Source organism: Rhinopithecus roxellana, chromosome 7 (assembly GCF_007565055.1).
Source record: "Rhinopithecus roxellana isolate Shanxi Qingling chromosome 7, ASM756505v1, whole genome shotgun sequence".
NCBI classification, from domain to species: domain Eukaryota; kingdom Metazoa; phylum Chordata; class Mammalia; order Primates; family Cercopithecidae; genus Rhinopithecus; species Rhinopithecus roxellana.
In genome coordinates, this window is record NC_044555.1 from 90,703,087 (window position 1) to 90,722,115 (window position 19,029).

A 19,029-nucleotide genomic window follows, 5' to 3' on the forward strand; every position below is an offset into this window, starting at 1 on the left:
CCGGCTAAATTTTTTTGTATTTTTAGTAGAGGCGGGGTTTCACCGTGTTAGCCAGGATGGTTTCGATCTCCTGACCTCGTGATCTGCCCGCCTCAGCCTCCCAGAGTGTTGGGATTACAGATGTGAGCCACCGCGCCCGGTCTAGGTGGGGCATTTCAACACGAAAAGGACCCAGGCAGCCCTAAAGTAGCAATCATGACTGAAAGTGCATGCTTGGATTTTTTTTTTTAAATCTTGATATTAGAAGGACAACAGAAATTATAGTAGTTGTAATTGGTGAAAATTTCATTTTCTGAAACTTTAGGAAGTTCTGGGTGAGGTTGGAAACACTAGGCATCATTATTCATGTCCAGAAACAGTGTTAATCATGTTCATACTCAGAATGCAGTTTCTCACAATATTAATACGCTTTATGATTGCACTACTCATGATCCATGTAGCAGAATAAAAGCCAGCACTTCGGCTAAACTGGGTAATGCCGGTGTAGGGAAATAAGATGACATGCGGGTACTTGGCGGTACACTTACAGTGGATCGTCCATTCCAAAATAGTAATTCCAAACTCTAAGCAGAAAATTCAGTTTAACTAAGTAGACCTGGAACAAATGCCAAATATAGACAGGGCCCCATATTACAGTGCCATATGTCTGTTTCTTTTCAGACGAAAAACACATCTGTGGCTCACTTACGATTTTCTACGAATTGATATAGTAACCGGCCAGGCGCGGTGGCTCATGCCTGTAATCCCAGCACTTTGGGAGGCCAAGGCAGGTAGAGCACCTGAGGTCAGGAGTTCAAAGAACAGCTGGCCAACATGGGTTTAAACCCCGTCTTTTCTACAAAATTACAAAAAAAACAAAAAAAAAAAAATAGCCCATGTAGGTGGCAGGCACCTGTAATCCCAGCTACTTGGGCGGCTGAGCAGGAAATGTTGACCCGGGCTGCGGGAGGTTGCAGTGAGCTGATGTATCGCCCATTGCAACTCCAGTCTGGGCGACGGGAGCAAACTCCAGTCTTCAAAAATAAGAAAGAAATGAAATGAGAGCGGAGAGAGGGAGGGAGGGAGTGGGTGAGGGAGGGAGGGAGGGAGAGAAGAGAGAGAGGCGGAGAGAGGAGAGAGAGGAGAGAGAGATAGAGAGAGAGTAGAGAGAGAAAGGAGGCTAAGAAAGAAAAAGAAAGAAAGAAAGAAAGAAGAAAGCAAAGAAGAAAGAAAGAAAGAAAGAAAGAGAAAGACGAAAGAAAGAAAGAAAGAAAGAATTGCTATAGTAACCTTACCTTCTTCTCTTGTGAAAGAGAAATCTTTCAACAAACACCCTACCTCCTGCTTGCCCCTTGGGCCCAGAGCACAGAGCATGTCATTTTGGAAGGGTTGCTGGCCCACACTGTTTCTCTTTGCAATTACTTTAATTCCCCCAAATAATCCCTTGACTTCTTTGAACTTCTCGATCTCAACACCACGGAAGAAGGTATACGTGTCTAGGAACATATGTGTAACCACATTGTTTCATACTACACTCACTACTTCAAGTCCATTTTCTTCATAAAGTGAAGCCTTTGCAGAATTCATAAAGGAGGGCCTGAAATAAGCCCTGAAAGGGTTTTAAAGTTCGTAAAAGTTCACTGTCTAGTGCAGTGGCTCATGCCTGTAATCCCAGCACTTTGGGAGGCCAAAGTGGGAGGATCGCTTCAAACAAAGAGTGTGGAGACCAGCCTGGGGCAACAACGCGAACCCCCCATCTCTAGCAAAAAAAGGTAAAAATAGCCAGGCAGTGGTAGCAGGCCTGTGGGCCAAGCCTACTCAGCCGCTGAGGTAGGACGAATAACCACCTTAGCCCAGGAGGCAGGCTGCCATGTGAACCGTTGATTGCACTACTGCACTCCAGCCTTGGCAACAGAGCAAGACCCAAGTCTCAAGAAAAAAAAGTTCACGGAAATAAGATTTACCAAATGTTCAAAAATAATTATGATGAATCACAATCGTGAAGAAACAGTTTTCTGTCTTTATTACAAAGTTATTTTTAAAGTGTTTCTTCATGAATCATACAAAATAACTGATTGCAATATATATTGTCATCTTCATAACTACTTCTGAGAGAGAAAAACTCTATTTAAAAAAAGAAAACCAATATTTTAATTGAAAAATATTTTCTGGGCCGGGCGCGGTGGCTCACGCCTGTAATCCCAGCACTTTGGGAGGCTGAGGCAGGCGAATCACAAGGTCAGGAGATCGAGACCATCCTGGCTAACATGATGAAACCCCATCTCTACTAAAAATACAAAAAATTAGCCAGGCATGGTGGTGGGTGCCTGTAGTCCCAGCTACTTGGGAGGCTGAGGCAGGAGAATGGTGTGAACCCGGGAGGCAGAGGTTGCAGTGAGCCGAGATCGCAACACTGCACTCCAGCCTGGGCAACAGGGCGAGACTCTGTTTCAAAAAAAAAAAAAGGAAAAATATTTTCTGCACATTAAAATAAATGACACAGTAATGAAAGAAACAATATACTTCCCAAATGTAGATCATGTCATTATTAAATAATATTCTTCTTAAATTTTGATTCAATTTTAATCCATGGTAGAGCTGTAAGCTATTTTGGTAAATTGGCAAGCCCTTCTAGATTATTCACTTCAAGGATCAGAGCAGCACTATATCTTTGTTCTTGAAAGTGGGATAGGTTTTTTTTTTAAAGATAGAGACATATTAATGATAGAGTCTGTGAATTATCTGTCCGGAATGGATTCTATTCACAGTGATACGTGGTACATTGAATACTTTCACAGACATTAACATCATATGCTATTACTTTGTTTAAAAAACAAATGGGGCCAGGCGCAGTGGCTCACACCTGTAATCCCAGCACTTTAGGAGACCAAGGCAGGCAGATCACAAGGTCAAGAGATCGAGACCATCCTGGCCAACATGGTGAAACTCCGTCTCTACTACAGATACAAAAATCAGCTGGGCGTGGTGGCATGCGCCTGCAGTCCCAGCTAGTCGGGAGACTGAGGCAGGAGAATCGCTTGAACTGGGGAGGCACAGGTTGCAGTGAGCCAAGATCACACCACTGAACTCCAGCCTAGCAACGGAGCGAGACTCCGTCTCAAAAAAAAAAAAAAAAAAAATTTTAGTCAGGTCTTTCTGCTCCTATCACTATCATGAATATCAGGTATCTGGTTGTACTGACACTCATATTCCTGGGACACAATGTTTTGAATTGAGGGCATTCAGTGCTTATAGAACTCTACTGAGATGTTACCACTACTAGATCCCTCCCCACAATGCCAGTTGGCTTTTCTAAGGGCACCCATCAAGTTGTATTATAAGATAAATCACATGTATATGTTTTTCATAAGATTGTGAACTTACTAAGGGAAGGAACTTTCTTTTTCTTTTTTTTTTTTTTTTTTGGGACAGAGTTGCCAGGCTGAAGTGTAGTGGCATAATCATGGCTCACTGCAGCCTCTGCCTCTCGGGCTCAAGCAATTCTCCCACCTCAGCCTCCCAAGTAGTTGGAATTACAGGTGTGCCACCATACCTGACTAATTTTTGTATTTTTTGTAGAGACAGTGGTTTTGCTATGTTGCTCAGGCTGGTCTCGAACTCCTGAGCTCAAGCAATCTGCCTGTGTCTACCTGCCAAAGTGTTGGGATTACAGGCATGTGTGACCGCACCTGGCCCCTTTTTAAAATATTTAGTATTACTAACACAATGCCTCAAACATAGTAATAATGATAAAGGTAATGATGATAACAATAATAACCTGTACTGAACACTTTCTATGTACCAGGCCCTGTTACGATCTTAGGAGGGAAGTACTGTTTAATCTACATTTTACAAATGAGGAAACAGAGGTACCCACTGGTTGAATAATTTGTCCAAGGCTATACAGCTAAATAAACTGCACAACCAGGACTTGAATCCAAGCAGTCCAGCTCCAGAGTAATGCTCTTAACCTCTAAAGGTATGCTCTGCTGCCTAGAGTATGTATTCGATAATTATCATCGCAAATATTTGTTTATTTGACTATTCTCTAAACACATGTTGTAACTTAAACATGTAAGTGAATGTAGTCCTTCAAAGATGTTGCCCGGGTCGGGCATGGTGGCTCACACCTGTAGTCCCAGCACTTTGGGAGGCTGAGGTGGGCGGATCACGAGGTCAGGAGATTGAGACCATCCTGACTAACACGGTGAAATCCCGTCTCTACTAAAAATACAAAAAATTAGCCGGGCATATTGACGGGCACCTGTAGTCCCAGCTACTCTGGAGGCTGAGGCAGGAGAATGGCATGAACCCGGGGGGCGGAGCTTACAGTGAGCTAAGATGGCCCCACTGCACTCCAGTCTGGGCAACAGAGCGAGTCTCCGTCTCAAACAAACAAAAAAAAAAAAAAACAAAGACGTTGCCATGGGAAGCTACAATTGTTCAGAACCTTTTGTAATTCTTTCTTGGAGTTGTTCTCAGAGCCAGTCTATGAATCAGAGAAGAAAAGTGGTCAATATATTATGATCATAACTAATTTTTAAATAAGCGAGATGAGTACCTTATGTGCCCAACTTGTTTCTGAATAACATTTGTTTTCCAAAAATCATTCTCCATTAAAAGAATGAAAATTTGCTGTTGTTGAAGATGGTCCAAAAATGTGATACAGAGATATTTTTCAATCAACTAACATTTACAGAGCAACTAGTCCTGTACATGCTTGGCCCCAGGGGTACAAAACCACACAAGACATCCTCCCTATCTTCAGGGAGCACTCAGCCAAGTGAAGGAGAGAGATAATCCAGTGTGACAAGTGCTTTGACTGATGCAAGCACAGGAGCCCAGAAGAGGGGCATGAAACCCAGCTTTAGGAGTGAGGGCCAGCTTCCTGAAAGAAGGAAGTGGTGTCTAATTTTAGTCCTAAAAGACAAGCAGTTGTTGCCACACCAATAAAACAAAGGCATGGACTCTCATGGTGGATACATTAAAGGGGAGATTGTATCTTTCAGTGGGTACACCCTATCATGTTTGTTGTTAAAAGATAATAATCACTTTATTTTGTAGTCACACCTGGTACTCAAGTTGTTTTTGCCTTTAAACTGAAAATATTTGCAGATAGTGGTTTAAAAGCTACGTGAGTTTTAAGTATGTTTGAGTGTTGTTTGCTTTTGTTACTGAACTAGTTACATAAGTTTCCCTAAAGAATTTTGCTAAAAGAGTAAACAGAAAACAAAATGATACATTAAGAAGTTAATTATATCAGAATCTACCACAGTGGGTTAATAGGTCTAGTATATAGCAAGCACATGATGACCATCTGTTTGAAAAACTAAAGGAGTAACTCCTTAGTACTGATTCTCCTTTTTTTTTTTTTTTCTTTTTTTTTGAGACAGAGTTTTGCTCTTGTGGCCCAGGCTGGAGTGCAATGGCACGATCTCGGCTCACTGCAACCTCCACCTCCCTGGTTCAAGTGATTCTCCTACCTCAGTCTCCCAAGTAGCTGGGATTATAGGCATGTACTACCTACCACCCAGCTAATTTTTGTATTTTTAGTAGAGACAGGGTTTTACCCTATTGGCCAGTCTAGTCTCAAACGTCACGTGATCCACTCGCCTCGGCCTCCCAAAGTGCTGAGACTACAGGTGTGAGCCACCGCACCCAGCCTGATTCTCCATAATTTAAACAAGCAACTTGTTTCCTTCACTCCTGTGAGCCAAAGTAGGCCAGGATAACCACACACTGGGAGAGAAATGACTGCTCTGGCAGCAGCTCATGCTTTTCTCAATATGTCGATTTGAAGGACAGTAACTTTGAGCCATGAGGGGTGGGAGATAGGATAACCCAAGAAAGGGATGCCCTATGTTTTTGTTGCTTACCTGCCCTTAAAAATCAAATAACGCTGGGATCACCCAAAACTGTCCTTGGAGGAAAAAAGGTCTCAGGAAGTAGGTAAGTGTTGTTCAACATGGGTGGGGTTAAGTGCTTAGATACAATGAGCGATGGTGGGCAGTGTTCTATTCTAGTTGCATTCAGAGACAAGAGTTTGAAGGCTCTCTTCTCTGTAATCTTCATCCTCTAGGTGGCCTGATGCTAACTCTGTAAAATGGTTATAGACAGCAAGAAGTAGAACTCATAACAAGGAAGCCTAGAGGTCCTAGATCCTCTCCTAGAGGATTAGGAAAGGTCTGAGGCATGAGATACTATATGGGAAGATAGCCCTTTCTGGGATTTGAGAGTGAAATGACCCTGGGTAGGAGAATACACTGGGCACTTGGGAGAAAGGAATGCCTGCTAAAGCAAAGGGTGCCAAAGATAAACTTGACCTGATTGTCTAGACCCAAGCCCAGTGAGTTTAAAGAGTAGGGGACAAGAGATAATAGGAAGGAAAAGAATTTTCCTGCTCTATCTGTCTTCCTACCATTTATTGACTCATTTGCACATGAAATATTTAAAGAATCATGACAGGGAGCTGAAGGAGCTACAGAAAAGAAGGAGCTACAGAAAAGAGTTTCTGCCCTCAAGTAATTTGTAATCCTGAGGGACTCTGATGCTGTACTGAAGTTATGTCTTGTTGCTAAGACATAAAACAGTCAGCAAAATAATACAATGTCCTTCCCCAGATCTGCCCCACCCCCTCCCCAACACTACCCTTAAAGGCTGTTCATCCTACACACTCTTAATTATTTCAGACTCATGAAAATCCACAGATATGGATTTTACAAAGAATGCAGCAATATTTTTTCAAATTATTTCCCTATGTGTTCCCAGTGCACAGAGAAATAAAAGGTTATATTTATGTTCACATGTTCAATCACTTACCTATTATATAAAGCAGGGCTGTTCAAATATGTTTTTTCTTCTTAGCAGTTGAACTTCTTTTCAAACAAATTTCACAGAGAATAGCCATACATAACATATGAAAACAAAGCAATTCTGACTAAGATAGCGTGGGGGTCAAAACTTTGATTTCTCAGCTCTTTTTTCATCCATTTTCTAATGAGACCCATGAAATACCCCTGTCAGTGTGTCAGGGTGGCTGTAACGAAATACTTGAGACTAGATGGCCTATAAACAACAGAATTTTATAATTCACAGTTCTGGAAGCTGGCAAGTCCACAACCAAGGCAATAGCAGATTGGTGTCTGGTGAGGGCTTGCTTCCTGGTTCACAGATGGCAACTTCTCACTGTGTCCTCACATGGTAGAAGGGGTGAGCTAACTCCCTGAGGCCTCTTTTATGAGGGCACCAATCCCATTCAGGAGGGCTCTGCCTGCATGGTCTAATCACCTCCCAAAGTTTCACCTCCTAATACTATCACCCCGGGAGTTAGAATGTCAACATATGAAATTTTAGAGGACATCAACATTCAGTCCATTGAAACTGCATTCTGCAGAATGCAGTTCAAAAGCATCAATGTAAAGTATTTTGTGTAAAATCATTGATTTATCAGGTTAACAGAAAACAAAGTGGAAACCTTAAAACAAACAAACAAACAAACAAAAACTTGGCTGCTATGGATTACATTTAAGAATATTTCCACCACATAGTCAACCTTCAAGTTTCCATCCAAAAAAAGTGGAAACAATAGCATATGAAATCCAAAAGTCAATAGTATCAAACCCTGGAAAGCATGGTATTATGTTCTGGGGCTGCAGAGCAGATTTACATTTCCCTTTGAGCTCAGACTAGGCCAGTGATCCTCAACCTTAGCACTACTGACATTTAAGGGCTGATAACTTTTATTTTTATTTTTTTTTTGAGATGGAGTCTCGCTCTGTCACCCAGGCTGGAGTGCAGTGGCGCGATTTCGGCTCACTGCAAGCTCCGCCTCCCAGGTTGACGCCATTCTCCTGCCTCAGCCTCCCGAGTAGCTGGGACTACAGGCGCCCGCCACCACGCCCGGCTAATTTTTGTATTTTTAGTAGAGACGGGGTTTCACTGTGTTAGCCAGGATGGTGTCAATCTCCTAACCTCGTGATCTGCCCGCCTCAGCCTCCCAAAGTGCTGGGATTACAGGCGTGAGCCACCGCGCCCGGTTTAAGGCCTGATAACTCTTTGTTGTGTGAAGCTGTCCTATGCCTTGTAGAGATGTTTAGCAGTAGCATCCCTGGCCTCTACTCGCGAGATATGACAACCCCCTCCCCAAATTGTGACAACTGAAATTGTCTCCAAACATTGCCAAATGTCCTCTGGAAGGCAAAATTGCCTGTAGTTGAGAACCATTGATAAAAATGTGTGCCTGACTGGTACACAAACATATCTTTTGTTGCAGGTAGCATATATGATGCAGGGGGCATTTAAATGATGATGAGGATAATTTATACTCAGATAATAAAAAGTTGGCCATATCAGGTGTTAGAGCCGACAATGGTTTCATGGCACTAAAAAAAAAAAAAAGTCAGTTTTAACATCCTTCAGCTTGGTTCCATGCAGAAGTCACTCTGTCAGCTAGGCTGGGGCAATCAGAAGTTTGCCTCCACCACTAATATCTCCTTTATTGACCCAACCATGGTACCTAAAATATATTACTTCCTCTGGTTTTCTGGGAAAGGGAACATTCTAAGCCATCATAATTTGTGTACAATGAACTATAATTACTTTTTTTCCATTTTTAAAAATTGTAGTGAAATACATATAACAAAATTTACCATCTTAACCATTTTAAGTGTGTAGTTCAGTGGTATTCACTACATTCATAATGTGCAACCATCACCACCCTCCATGTCTAGAATTGTTTTCATCTTGTAAAACTGGAATTTTATACCCATTATCAACTTTATTTATTTATTTATTGAGACAGAGTTTTACTCTCGTTGCCCAGGTTGGAGCGCGGTGGTGTGATCTCTGCTCACTGCAACCTCCACTTCTGGGGTTCAAGCAGTTCTCCTGCTTCAGCCTCCTGAGTAGCTGGTATTACAAGTGCCCGCCACCACGCCCAGCTAATTTTTGTATTTTTAGTAGATACGGGGTTTCACCATGCTTGCCAGGCTGGTCTCGAATTCCTGACATCAGGTGATTCACCCACCTCGGCCTCCCAAAGTGCAGGGATTACAGGCATGAGCCACCACATCAGGCCACCCACTATCAACCTTAAAGAAAGATACCAGGTGGCCGGGCATGGTGGCTCATGCCTGTAATCCCAGCACTTTGGAAGGCTGAGGCGGGCGGATCACGAGGTCAGGAGATTGAGACCATCCTGGCCAACATGGTGAAACCCTGTCTCTACTGAAATACAAAAAAATTAGCTGGGCGTGGTGGTGGGCGCCTGTAGTTCCAGCTTACTCAGGAGGCTGAGGCAGGAGAGTCGCTTGAACCTGGGAGGTGGAGGTTGAAGAGCTGATATTGTGCCATTGCACTCCAGCCTGGGTAACAAGAGCAAAATTCCGTCTCAAAAAATAATAATAATAATAATAATAATAATAATAATAATAATAATAAAAGAAAGATACCAGGAAAAAACCTCCTAATTTGAAGCATTTATTTAGTAGTAAGCAAAGAGGATTATAATCTGGGATGTACAGCTATGGCAAGCCAGAGATGCATCTGAAGAAGGGAGGGGAAGCGGGGCCAGGCACGGTGGCTCACGCCTGTAATCCCAGCACTTTGGGAGGCCAAGGAGGGCGGATCACGAGGTCAGGAAATCGAGACCATCCTGGCTAACACGGTGAAACCCCGTCTGTACTAAAAATACAAAAAATTAGCCGGGCGTGGTGGCAGGCACCTGTATTTCCAGCTACTCAGGAGGCTGAGGCAGGAGATCGCCTGAACCGAGGAGGTGGAGCTTGCAGTGAGCAGAGATCACACCACTGCATTTCAGGAAGGGGAAGCTTTTATTGGTGAAAATAAGTTCACATAAGCTGTTGGACACGAAGTTCATTGGTTCAGGAGGTTCGAAATCAGAGTTGGCAACAGTTCACTGATGGAGATGCTGTGCTAGGCAAGTGTTCTTTCCAGACCATCTTATCTGAATTGCTGCAGTCCCAAAAAGGAATATCTTGTGGGGTTATTTTAGAAGGTCCTTGAGACACAGTCTTTATCTCATACAGGCAGGCATGAACTCTCCTCCTTCCTGCTTTCCTGGCTCCAGTTTGTTTGGGTTTGACAAAAGTGAATTTATCTTGGTATCTGCAACATTTAAACCATTAAACATTAACTCCCCATTGCCCCTTTCCTCTGGCCCATGGGAACCACCATTCTACTTTCTCTATCTATTATTTTGATTGCTCTGTGCATCTCATACAAGCGGAATCATATACTCTTTTTGTGACTGGTTTATTTCGCTCAGCATAATATCCTTAAGGTTAATCCATGTTGTAGCATGTATCAGAATTTCCTTCTTTTTTAAAGCTTAATAATATTCAATTGTATGTATATACCACATTTTACTTATCCATTCATCTTGGGCTGCTTCCATGTTTTATCTATTATGAATAATGATGCTATGAACACGGGCATACAAATATCTTTTTGAGACTCTTAGAGAAAATAATTGAATTGCTTTTTCTGTTTTGAGACAAGGTCTCCCCTCTATCACACAGGCTGGAATGCAGTGGCATGATCGCAGCTCACTGCAGCCTCAACTTCCCGGGCTCAAGCGACCCTCCCACCTCAGCCTCCTAAGTAGCTGGGACTACAGGCCCGTGCCACCATGCCCCACTAATTTTTGTATTTCTTTTTGTAGAGATGGGTCCCACTATGTTGCCCAGGCTGGTCTTGAACCCTGGGGCTTAAGCGATCCACCCTCCTCAGCCTCCAAACATGCTAGGATTACAGGTGTGAGTCACCACGCCCAGCCTGCATTGCTTTCAATTCTTTTGAGTATATACCCAGAAGTGGAAGTGCTGGATCATATAGTATTATTTCGTCTTCTTCGGATCATATAGTATTATGTCGTCTTCTTCTTCTTCTTCTTCTTCTTCTTCTTCTTCTTCTTCTTCTTCTTCTTCTTCTTCTTCTTCTTCTTCTTCTTCTTCTCCTTCTTCTCCTCCTCCTCCTCCTCCTCCTCCTCTTCTTCTTCCTCCTCCTCCTCCTCTTCTCTTCTCCTCCTCTTTTCTTCTCCTTCTCCTCCTTATTCTCTTTTCCTCCTTCTCCTCCTCCTCCTCCTCCTCCCTCTCCTCCCCCTCCTCCTTCCTCCTCCTTTCTCCTCCTTCCTCCTCCTTCCTCTTTCTTCCTCCTTTTTTTTTCTGAGATGGAATCTTGCTCTGTTGCCCAGGTTGGAGTGCAGTGGCACAATCTCAGCTCACTGCAACCTCCACTTCCAGGGATCAAGCTATTCTCCTGCCTCAGCCTCCTGTGTAGCTGGGACTACAGGTGCACGCCACCACACCCAGCTAACTTTTGTATTTTTTTGTAGAGACAGGGTTTCACCATTTTGGCCAGGCTGGTCTCAAACCCGTGACCTCAGGTGATCCACCCACCTTGGCTCACAAAGTGTTGGGATTACAGGTGTGAGACACCATGCCGGGCCTCATATAGTATTTCTATTTTTAATTTTTTGAGGAACCATCATACTGTTTTCCATAGCAGCTGTATCATTTTACATTCCCACCAACAGTGCACAGGGGTTCAAATTTCTCCACATCCTCACCAACACTTGTATTTTCTGTGTGTGTGTGTGTGTGTGTGTGTGTGTCTTATAGTAGCCATCCTAATGGATGTGAAGTGGTATCTCATTGTGCTTTTGACTTGCATTTCTCTAATGATTACTAATGTTGAGCATCTTTCCCTGTGCTTTTTGGCCATTTGTATATCTTTGGAGAAATGTCTATTCAAGTCCTTTGCCCACTTTTGAATTGACTTGTTTGTTTTGTCATTGTTGTGCTTGAGTTTTAGGAGTTCTCCACATGTATTCTGGATATGAATCTCTTATCAGATACATGATTTGCAAACATTTTCTCCCATTCTGTACGTTAGCTTTTTACTTTGGTGATACTGTTTCTTGCTGCTGCTGCTTCTGCTTCTGCTTCTGCTTCTTTTTTTTTTTGAGACAGGGTCTCACTTTGTTGCCCAGGCAAGAGTGCAGTGGCATGATCATGGTTCACAGCAGCCTTAGCCTCCCAGGCTCAAGTGACCCTTCCAAGTACCTGGGGTTACATGGGTGAACCACCACACCCAGTTAATTTTTAATTTTTTCTTTCTTTTTTTTTTTTTTTTTTTTTTTTGTAGAGATGAGGTCTCACTATGTTCCCCAGGCTGGTCTCAAACTCCTGAGCTCAGCTGGGCGCAGTGGCTCACACCTGTAATCCCAGCACTTTGGGAGGCCGAGGCAGGCAGATCACGAGGTCAGGAGATCGAAATCATCCCGGCTAACATGATGAAACCCCGTCTCTACTAAAAATACAAAACAATTAGCTGGGCATGGTGGGGGGGCACCTGTAGTCCCAGCTACTCGGGAGGCTGAGGCAGGAGAATGGCATCAACCCAGGAGGCAGAGCTTGCAGTGAGCCGAGATCGCGCCACTGCACTCCAGCCTGGGTGACAAAGCGAGACTCCATCTCAAAAAAAAAAAAAAAAAAAAAAAGAATTTTATACTTTTAGGTCTTCTATTTATGTATTCAATTTCATTTTTAGTTAATTTTTGTGTATGATGTTAGGTAAGGGTCCAACTTCATTCTTTTAACATGTAGATGGATATACAGTTTTCTTAGCATCATTTGTTGAAAAGACTGTCCTGTCACCATTGAATAGTTCTTGGCACCCTTGTCAAAAATCATTTGACCATATATGTGACAGTTTATTTCTGGGCTGTCTATTCTATTCCATTGGTCAATATGTCTGTCTTTTGCAGTACTACACTATTTTTACTGTAGCTTTGTAGTAAGTTTTGAAATCAGGAAGTATTAGTCCTCTAGCTTTGTTCTGCCATGATTGCTTTTTTTTAATCAGAAGAAACAGCTTCGTGTTTTCCATTTGCATAATCTTATCATAGACCCGTACAAGAAAAAGGTACCATTCGTGCCTGATTTTCTTTTTACGAAAATGTAGCTAACATATCATGAAGAACTCAAAATAAGTCAGTCACATTAGAAAAAAAAATATATATATATATGTATATATATATATATATATACACACACACACATTTTTTTAGACGGAGTCTTGCTCTTGTTGCCCAGGCTGGAGTGCAGTGGCACGATCTCTGCTCACTGCAACCTCTGCATCTCAGGTTCAAGTGGTTCTCCTGCCTCAGCCTCCCGAATGGCTGGGACTACAAGCCTGCACCACCATGCCCGGCTAATTTTGTATTTTTAGTAGAGACGGGTTTTCACCATGTTGGCCATGGTTGCTCTCGAACTCCTGACCTCAGGTGATCCTCCTGCCTCAGCCTCCCAAAGTGCTGGGATTACAGGCGTGAGGCACTGTGCCCAGGTGGCCCTGAACCCGGAGGAGGAGGGGCTCGGCGTTTCTTCATCTCTGACTTCACGGACACCTCTGAGATGCTGCCCAGCAAGAGGGATGGACCCAGTGTAATGGAATGTCAGTGCATGGATGGAGAGTTGGGAGAGTCATTCAAACCCTTTTCCAGGGCAGCCTGGAGGTGTCCTCATCGCTGTCTGCACCCAACAGCACGAGCTGCTCAGCCTTACTATTGCTTCTTTTATTAACTTTGAAAAATCCCAGAAAGTTTTTCTTCTCTTTATCTGTCTCATCATTGCCAAGTGATGATTTTCTAAAGGTTTACCTTCTGTTGTCCCACGAGTAGAGCTCCTTTATCCCAAGCTCGTTCAGGGAGTTGGACAGCTCTAGCTCCTCCCTGGCAATGTTGTCCCTGAGGAGAACCACGTGCTCTGGGCTGACCTCACACTTTGCACAAATGATTGGGAGAATATTTTGGAGAGGAACCTCAGGGCTCACAGGCACAACAGCTTTTTGTGTCTGCAAGTAATTTATGACCAAACACACAGATTTCTCAGGCACCTTAGGGGGACCAGGCTGAATTTTCTCTTCAGGAACTTTTTCTTTCAGAAACACAGTATGCACATTCAGGGTCCCAATCAAAGTATTTGGCTTAAAACTCAAAGGTTGTTGGGTTTCTGAAGACCAAATTTCAAGGGCTTGGTGGGATGGATTCAGTATCTCCCCCTTAAAAAAAAAATTAAAATTGTTGCAAACTGCACATAACACAAAATTTAGCATCTTAACAATTTTCAAATGTTCAGTGGCATTAACTATGTTCACATTGTTGTGCAATCATCATTATCAGTCATCTCCAGAACTACTCTTATTTTGCAAAACTAGGATTCTATATCCATTAAACAGCAACTCCCCATTATCCTCTACTCCTAGCCCTGACAACTAGCATTCTATTTACTTTCTCTTCTTTATGCTTTAATCTTTCATTTATTCTTTCTTTCTTTCTTTATGGGCTTGCGTTATTCTTTTCTTTCTTTTTATTTAGTTCTTTATTTTTTCTTCTTTATGTTCTCTTTTCCTTCCCTGCCTTCATTTTTTCGTTTCTTTTTTCCTTCCTCCTTCCTCTTTCTTTCTCTTGTATTTTTCCAGGGTGGCTCTGTAACTCGTGTCACCCCAGGCCTGGGAGCGTAGTGGCATGGTGTTTGTTCTCAACTGCAAGCTCCACTGTCCGTGTTCAATGCGATTACCTGCCTCAGTCTCCCCAAGTAGCTGAGATTATAGGGCCTGCCACCACACCTGTGCTAATTTTTTTATTTGTATTAGTGAGTTGGGGGTTTCGCTATTTGCCCGCAGGCCTGGTCTTGAATCCTGACCTCACGGCGATCCACCTACTTGGGCTCCCTAAGTGGCTGGCATCTCCCTCCCTCCTTCCCCCCCCTCCTCTTTCCTGTCCGTCCTCCCCCTCCCCCCTTCTTCCCCTCCTCCATTCCGCCTCCCTCCTCTTCATCGCCTTCCTGCCTCCCATTCTCCTCTCTCTCCGGAGTAGCTCGCTCTGGCGCCAGGCGGGATGGCAGTGGTGTGATCTCAGCTCCACTGGCAAAGCTCACCTCCCAGGTTTCACACCATTCTGCCTGCCTCAGCCCCTGAGTAGCTGGGACTACAGGACCCTGCCACCTAGCCTGGCTAATTTTTTGTATTGTTAGTGAGAGATGGGGTTCTCACTGTGTTAGCCAGGATGGTCTCGATCTCTGACCTCATTGATGCCATCGCCTCGCTCCCAAAAGGGCTAGGATTCCAGGTGTGAGCCACTGCTCCCGGCCTGGCATTCTTTCTGTCCCTATGAATTTGACTCATTCTAGTACCTCATGTAAGTAGAATCATATAGTATTTGTCTTTTTGTAACTGGCTTATTTCACTTAGTATAATGTACTCAAGGTTTATCCATGTTGTAAAAATAGGTCCGAATTTTCTTCCTTTTCACGGGCTTAAATTCCCATGTAGATATACTGCATTTTGGTTTTATCCAATGATCCAACAGGGACACTGTGGGTTGCTCCACATTTGTTATGTAAATAATAAGGCCATGAACATGAGTCACGATTGTCGGTCAAAATCCTGCCTTTCCATTCTTTTGAGTATACACCCAGAAGTGGAATTGCTGAATTATATGGTAGTTCTGTTTTTAATGTTTTAAGAAACTGCCATACTGTTATCCACAGTAGAGACTGTACCATTTTACATTCCCACCAATAGTACACAAGGGTTCTAGTTGCTCCACAGCTTCACCAACACTTTTTTTCGTATTTCAAATGAGTGTGAGGTGGCACTTCTTTTTTTTTTTTGCAGAGTCTCACTCTGTCACTGAGGCTGGAGTGCAGTGGCACGATCGTCAGCCTCACTCCACCGCATCCCCAGTCCAAGAGACTGTCTCATGCCTCAGCCTCCTGAGTAGCTGGGACGACAGGCAACCGCCACCACCCCTAGCTAATTTTTGTATTTTTTGTCACGACGATGTTTCACTATGTTGGCCAGGATGGTCTTGAATTCTCAGCCTCACGTCACGGTATCCATTTGCCTCGGCCTCCCAACGTGCTAGGAATACAGGCATGAGCCACTGTGCCTGACCGGCACTTTTGTTTTTGAAAAGTGTTTGTACTGGGTATGGAAGCTTTTTTTTCTTTCTTTCAACTCTTTAAATATATTTTTCTGCTGCTTTCGTGGTTGTGTTGTCACCCACAAGAAATCTCCCATCATCCTTGTCTTAGTTCCTTTTCACATTCCTTTTTTCTCTGGTTGCTTTTTAACTTTTTCTCCTTACCCACTGTTATGAAGCAAATTGCTTTGACTGCCTGGTGTGTTTGTTAGTTTCTTTGCTGGGAGTCATGAGAGCTGTTGATATGTAGGTTTATAGCTTTCATCAATTTTGGAAAACATGGGCAAATATTTCTTCAAATGTTGTTTTGTTTCCCCTCCCTTTTCTCCTCTCCTCTGGGGATTACAATTATACATATATTAGGCTGCTCGAAGTTGTTCAATAGCTCACTGAATCTCTTTTCATTTTTTAATAATTATTTTATTATTCTCTCTTTCATTGGATAGTTTCTATTGACATGTTTTCAAGTTCATTTATCTTTCCTACTGAAATGTCTGATCTATTGTTAATCCTATCAGTGTATTTTATTCCAGATACTATAATTTTCATATGTTTCATTTTCATTTTTTAATATATTATATGGTTCTACATAACTTTTTTATCATTTAAAATACAATTATAATAAATCTTTAAATATCCTAGTCTACTAATTCTAACATCTATGTTATTTCTGGGTCTATTTTAATTAATTGATTTTTAAATTACTTGAACATAGTTTTATCCTTTTCAGTCTTTCTTTTAAGATCTGTTAGGTTGGAGCACAGCAATGTTTTTTTCTAGGGCTAATTATTTCCCACTCAAGGGAAGACCCATCTGAGTAATCTATCAATTTACCATTAATTATGAGGTTTTCCAGTCTGCCTATTTGGGACAGACAGTATTCCAGGTTCTGAGTATATGTTGGGTACTTGGGTACTGTTCCTTTTTTTTTTTTTTTGAGACGGAGTCTTGCTGTGTCACTCAGGCAGGAGTGCAGTGGTGCCGATTTCAGCTCATTGCAGGCTCTGCCACCCGGGTTCACGCATTCTCCTGCCTAGCCTCCCGAGTAGGCGGGACTACAGGCGCCTTGCCACCATGCCCACCTAATTTTTTGCATTTTTAGTAGAGATGATGTTTCACCGTGTTAGCCAGGATGGTCTCGATCTCTGGACCTCGTGATCCACCCACCTCGGCCTCCCAAAGTGCTGGGATTACAGGCGTGAGCCACCATCCCTGGCCGGATACTGTTCCTTTTAATCCTCTTGTATAGTCCTTTCCTTGGCTTCTGGTAGTTTCCTCATATGTACACACCTATCAGTACTTGAAGGTGATCCACCAAAGCTCTCTAGAATTCTCCTTCTGTGTACTTCTCTCCTTCCTGGTATTCTTCCCTGCAGTCCAGGTGCTTTGAGCTTCCTGAACTCTCAGTCCTGTCTCTTCAAGTCAGGGAGTCCTCCTGGCTCTACCTCCCCTTCTCTGTGCCACAGCCAGGAAACTCTCTTCAGTCAGTAATCTGGGACAATCCTAGAGCTCACTTATTTCTCTTCTCTCAGGGATCACTGCTCTTCTTGTCTGCTGTCCAGTGTATTGGAAACCATTTCATATATTTGATCCAATATTCCAGTTGTTGTCCAAATTAGAGGGTAATTCAGTCTCCTTTGATTTTAGTTCATACATGGTAGTAACTGTGAAAGTACCAACTAATGGTTTCTAAATATAAATTTAAATGAATTAAAATTAAATAAAAATTAAAATTCAGTTCATCAGTTGTCCTAGCTATATTTCAAGCACTCAAAAGCTGCATGTAGCTATTGTATTGGACAGCACAGTCTTATCTGTGCTGGGTAAAAACGTTATTTTTACCCCTTAAGCTACTTAGTTAACAACTATAAACCTAGTTAATAATTATTTATATTAAATTGTCTTTGATCATATAGCTCATGTGATTTCTTTCTTCTGATTAGACCCTGCTTGATACATTTATTCAGGTAGTTTCATTGTCAAGGAAATATGGTGACAGGCCTTAGAATCTTAATGACATGGATTCAGTTGTCACTTACTAGTGGTACAAGCAAATTACTTCGTCTAATTCTCAGAATATTACCAGGAAAAATGAGGATAATATTACCTGCTTCCCAGAGTTTGTTGTGAGGATATATGAAAACATGTGACACATAGTACATGCTCAATATATAGTATTTCCTTTTATCAATTTCTTCATCATCTTTCTCCAAGCACTTAGAGTTATCCATCTCAGCAACAGCCTCCAAGAGTATTTCTTCCCATCTTCCTGTCAAAACCGCAATGTGCTTTGTCCGTTTTCCTTGGGACTGTTTTTCCACAAAGGTTTATCTTAAAAAGCAATCATGGGTACTGCAGCACACTGGCTGGAGAAGAGGACTTCGGATGCATGACTCTCCCACTCCCCAAAACAGCCGCCCAACTTGCTGCCCCACACCACCTTGGCCCAGCTCCGGTGACATGTATACCTGCCAGAGCGCGATGATGGGTGTTTGGCTCTTGTTTCTGCTTTGAGTTCTTTTCAAGGGGCCAGGACTCTAGCTGCATAGTTGTTCAGGGAACTATGCACCAAAAGCAAGTGAACAAGTCTGAATAGCAAGAGTTACGTGGATCGATTGCTTACCAGTGCCAGGCACCACCAAAAGAAATTTGCACACTTTATCCTGTGTAATCCTCCCCCTGGGCCTAAAAGAGCAGCTGTTGTGACTGCAGGCACCCACCTCACGTCATGGAGAGCTGAGTGTACGCCTATGGGGGCTGTTGAGATCCCAGGTGTGCCTGGGAGGAGAGGAGGAAGATGAAGGCCCGTGCTCCCCCGCCTCCTGGAAAGGCTGCCACTCTGCACGTGCACAGCCACCAGAAGACCCCAACAATGGGGCCCTCAGGTGCAAGCAGACCTGTCCGCATTGAAGGAGGAGCTTGAGGGCAGCACACTGCGAGTTCACCAGTGGTCCGCCCAGCAGGCTGTAGAAGAGGAGCGTGCTCAATGGGAGCCATGCAATGATGGACCTACTGGTTGAACTTTGCCTTCAAAACCCACCTGA

At 43.1% G+C, this 19,029-nt stretch overlaps 1 pseudogene; it reads right to left on the bottom strand.

Moving 5' to 3' along the window:
- Positions 1-339: 339 nt before the first annotated feature.
- On the bottom strand, positions 340-18,982 carry LOC104664111 (annotated as a pseudogene).
- Between the last annotated feature and the right edge of the window lie 47 nt (positions 18,983-19,029).